Genomic DNA, 5,533 nt, shown 5'->3' on the forward strand with positions numbered 1-5,533 from the left:
GAAATTCAAAATGAACTTTGAAAAATCAAGAAAATGTAACTTTGACAAGTTAAACCACAACCAAACACTACTGAAATATTCCAACTCTTGCATTTCAATGAAAGAAATTCAAAATTAACTTTTGAAAATCATGAAAATGTTACAGTTACTATTTATACAGTAAAACTAATATACTTACTTATAACTCAAAGATAAATAATAATAAATGATAACAAAATGTTAATATAAAAATCTATAAAATTTAACTCTGACCATGAAATAAAAAAAAAAACATTATATAAATATAACAACGCTGAAGGTTACATGTCCGTAATTAAAAATGTACAAATAAAAATAATTAAAATGTAACTGTGACAGGGTAAACCACAACCAAACACTAGTGAAATATTCCAACTCTTGCATTTCAATGTAAGAAATTCAAAATAAACTTTGAAAAATCAAGAAAATGTAAGTGTGACAAGGTAAAACCACAACCAAACACTACTGAAATATTCCAACTCGTGCATTTCAACGAAAGAAATTCAAAATGAACATTGAAAAATCAAGAAAATGTAGCTGTGACAAGGTATACCAAAACCATACACTACTGAAATATTCCAACTCTTGCATTTCAACGAAAGAAATTCAAAATGAACTTTGAAAAATCAAGAAAATGTAACTGTGACAAGGTAAACCACAACCAAACACTACTGAAATATTCCATCTCTTGCATTTCAACGAAAGAAATTCAAAATGAACTTTGAAAAATCAAGAAAATGTAACTGTGACAAGGTAAACCACAATCAAACACTACTGAAATATTCCAACTCTTGCATTTCAACTAAAGAAATTCAAAATGAACTTTGAAAAATCAAGAAAATGTAACTGTGACAAGGTAAACCGCAATCAAACACTACTTAAATATTCCAACTCTTGCATTTCAACTAAAGAAATTCAAATTAACTTTAAAAAATCACGAAAATGTAACTCTGACAATGTAAACCACGACCTAACACTACTGAAATATTCCAACTCTTGCTTTTCAAAGAAAGAAATTCGAAATGATCTTTGAAAAATCAAGAAAATGTAACTGTGACAATGTAAACCACGAACAAACACTACTGAAATATTCCAACTCTTGAATTTCAAAGAAACAAATTCAAAATGAACTTTGAAAAATCAAGAAAATGTAACTGTGACAAGGTAAACCACGAACAAACACTACTGAAATAATCCAACTCTTGCATTTCAACGAAAGAAATTCAAAATGAACTTTGAAAAATCAAGAAAATGTAACTGTGACAGGGTAAACTAAAATAACACACTACTGAAATATTCAAACTCTTGTATTTCAAAGAAAGAAATTCAAAATGAACTTTGAAAAATCAAGAAAATGTAACTGTGACAATGTAAACCACACCCAAACACTTCTGAAATATTCCAACTCTTGCATTTCAATGAAAGAAATTCAAAATGAACTTTGAAAAATCAAGAAAATATAACTGTGACAAGGTAACCCACAAGCAAACACTACTGAAATATTCCAACTCTTGATTTTCAACTAAAGAAATTCAAATGAACTTTGAAAAATCAAGAAAATGTAACTGTGACAAGGTAACCCACAATCAAACACTACTGAAAGATTCCAGCTCTTGCTTTTCAACGAAAGAAATTCAAATTGAACTTTGAAAAATCAAGAAAATGTAACTGTGACAAGGTAAACCACAACCAAACACTACTGAAATATTCCAACTCTTGCATTTCAACGAAAGAAATTCAAAATGAACTTTGAAAAATCAAGAAAATGAAACTTAGACAAGGTAAACAACAAACAAACACTACTGAAATATTCCAACTCTTGCATTTCGACGAAAGAAATTCAAAATGAACTTTGAAAAATCAAGAAAATGTAACTGTGACAAGTTAAACCACAACCAAACGCTACTGAAATATTCCATCTCTTGCATTTCAACGAAAGAAATTCAAAATGAACTTTGAAAAATCAAGAAAATGTAACTATGATAAGGTAAACCACAAACAAACACTACTTAAATATTACAACTATTCCATAACAACTAAAGAAAAACAAATGAACTTTTAAAAATATATAAAATTTAACTGTTACAATTAAAAATTCACTAAAACACTAATAAAATATTCCAACTCTTGCATTTCAACGAATGAAAATCAAAATGTAATTTGAAAGTTAATGAAATTGTAACTCTGTACAGGTCCACCAAAAAAACAAACAACATAAATCTTAACACTATTCAATATAAAATAATTAAATTCAAAACTAACTTTGAAAAATCAAGAAAATGTAGCTTTGACAAGGTAAACCAAAACCAAACACTACTGAAATATTCCAACTCTTGCATTTCAACGAATGAAATTCAAAATGAACTTTGAAAAATCACGAAAATGTAACTGTGACAAAGGTAAACCACAACATCACACTACTGAAATATTCCAACTCTTGCATTTCAATGAAAGAAATTCAAAATGAACTTTGAAAAATCAAGAAAATGTAACTGTGACAAGGTAAACTACAACCAAACACTACTGAAATATTCCAACTCTTGCATTTCAATGAAAGAAATTCAAAATAAACTTTGAAAAATCAGGAAAATGTAACTGTGACATGGTAAACCACAACCAAACACTAGTGAAATATTCCAACTCTTGCATTTCAATGAAAGAAATTCAAAATAAACTTTGAAAAATCAGGACAATGTAACTGTGACATGGTAAACCACAACCAAACACTAGTGAAATATTCCAACTCTTACATTTCAACGAAAGAAATTCAAAATGAACTTTGAAAAATAAAGGGAATGTAACTGTGACAAGGTAAACCTCAACCAAACACTACTGAAATATTCCAACTCTTGCATTTCAACGAAAGAAATTCAAAATGAACTTTGAAAAATTAAGAGAATGTAACTGTGACAAGGTAAACCACTACCAAACACTACTGAAATATTCCAACTCTTTCATTTCAAAGAAATAAATTCAAAATGAACTTTGAAAAATTAAGAGACTGTTACTGGGACAAGCTAAAACTAAAAAAAACACTACTGAAATAATCCAACTCTTTCATTACAATGAAAGAAATTCAAAATGAACTTTGAAAAATCAGGAAAATGTAACTGTGACATGGAAAACAGCAACCCAACACTAGTGAAATATTCCAACTCTTGCATTTCAATGAAAGAAATTCAAAATGAACTTTGAAAAATCAAGTGAATGTAACTGTGACAATGTAAACCACAACCAAACACTACTGAAAGATTCCAACTCTTTCATTTCAACGAAAGAAATTCAAAATTAACTTTGAAAAATTATTGGAATGTAACAGTGACAAGGTAAACCGCAACCAAACGCTACTGAAATATTCCAACTCTTGCATTTCAACGAAAGAAATTCAAAATGAAGTTTGAAAAATCAAGAAAATGTAACTGTGACAAGGTAAACCACGACCAAACACTACTGAAATATTCCAACTCTTGCATTTCAATGAAATAAATTCAAAATGAACATTGGAGAATCAAGATAATGAAACTGTGAAAAGGTAAACAGCAACCAAACACTCATGAAAAATTCAAACTATTGCCTTTCAACGAAAGAAATTCAAAATGTACTATCAAAAATGAAGGGAATGTAACTGTGACATGGTAATCCGCAACCAAACACTACTGAAATATTCCAACTCTTGCATTTCAACGAAAGAAATTCAAAATGAACTATCAAAAATTAAGGGAATGTAACTGTGACAGGGTAAACTACAACATCACACTAGTGAAATATTCCAACTCTTGCATTTCAACGAAAGAAATTCAAAATGAACTTTGAAAAATTAAGGGAATGTAACTGTGACATGGTAAACTACAACATCACACTACTGAAATATTCCAACTCTTGCATTTCAACGAAAGAAATTCAAAATGAACTTTGAAAAATCAAGAAAATGTAACTGTGACAAGGTAAACCACAACCAAACACTACTGAAATATTCCAACTCTTGCATTTCAATGAAAGAAATTCAAAATGAACTTTGAAAAAATCAGACCTTTGGAGGGGGGAGGGGCCGGGGGCAGGGGGTCGTTCTGTGTCTCAATGCACAAAAAAAGTATAAAAAATGGGGAGGGAATGGGGGGGGGGGAGAGGGGAGGAGGAGAAAGAGGGAGGAGGAGGAGGGAGGAGGTGGGAGGAGGTAGGAGGAGGAGGAGGTGGGAGGAGGAGGAGGAGGGAGGAGGAGGAGGGAGGATGAGGAGGAGGGAGGAGGAGGAGGTGGGAGGAGGAGGCGGAGGGGGGCGGGGGGAGGGCCTGTGGGGCACAGGGAGGGCCTTTGGGGCCCAGGGAGGGCCTTTGGGTGTCTGGGTGACATTTGGGGACCGGTGGATGGCCTTTGGGACCCCAGTGGGCCTTTGGGAGCTCGATGGGCCTTTGGGGGGCCCGGGGATGGCCGTTGAGGGTCTGGGGTGGGCCTTTGGAGGCGCCGGTGGCCCTTTGGGAGCTTGGGGGACCTTTGAGTGTCCGGGGGGGCAGTTGGGGGCCTGGGGGACATTTGGGGACCGGTGGAGGGCCTTTGGGAGCCCGGTGGACCTTTGAGGACTGGGGGCTTCCTTCGGGGTTGGGGTATGAGGATTGGAACCCTTTGGGATTGGGTTAGAGGACCTCACAACACTGTTCAAATTGGAACTTGTGTATTATAACGACCACACTCAAAACCTCTTCTAAAACCCTTTCTAAAATCTTCTTTCAAAATGTCTCTAACGGTTTCGCCGAAATAATCCCATAAAATGGATAAAACCGTTTCGCCCAAATAATCCCTAAACGTAATTTCAGCGTGTTCCTTTTGTATGGCATCTGTGCGCTAACGCATTTCAAATTTCTAGGAAACCCTTTCCTACGTTAATCTCTTCATCTCATAAATTTTCCTAGCTAAACTATTAGGGTTTCGTTAGAATATCAATTTACCTCTCCGACTTAAAGCTCCGTGAAGCCGTATTTAAAAATAGAATTTCTATCTCTTTAGACTCCCGCATAATTCCAAGATAACAAGTGATGTCAATTATAATTCCTGACACTAAAGATCAATGAAGCCCTATTTGAAAATAGAATATTAATTTTTCTCTCTGTCCTAAAGAACGTTTATCCCTCAGACCTAAGATTAAAGAAGCTTTTATGTTTTCTAATTCTCCCCTTCGTGAATCAATAATTTCCCCTAACGATTATGTAAATCAAGTTCACAGGTGCTATTTCTCAGGTTAAGCTAACCAAACAACAATGAAGCCATGTTTGTTTCTTAATTTCCCCTTCGTGAATCAATAATTCCCCCATCGATTATGTAAATCATTCCCCCATCGATTATGTAAATCATCCCTCGTGTCATTCGCACGTGGCCAAACATCAACAGATCGATTGACCTTGACACACCCCCCCGATTAGACTCGATCGATAATCCTTGAATAAATTATGTCCCGTCAGCATTAAACTAAATTGTAGATGGCAGCACATGTGTTCGTACCGGGCTGGTACCCCCATCTCTACT

The sequence above is a fragment of the Artemia sp. Qi Xiang Cuo genome, chromosome 3, assembly GCF_049724085.1.
Source record: "Artemia sp. Qi Xiang Cuo chromosome 3, ASM4972408v1, whole genome shotgun sequence".
NCBI classification, from domain to species: domain Eukaryota; kingdom Metazoa; phylum Arthropoda; class Branchiopoda; order Anostraca; family Artemiidae; genus Artemia; species Artemia sp. Qi Xiang Cuo.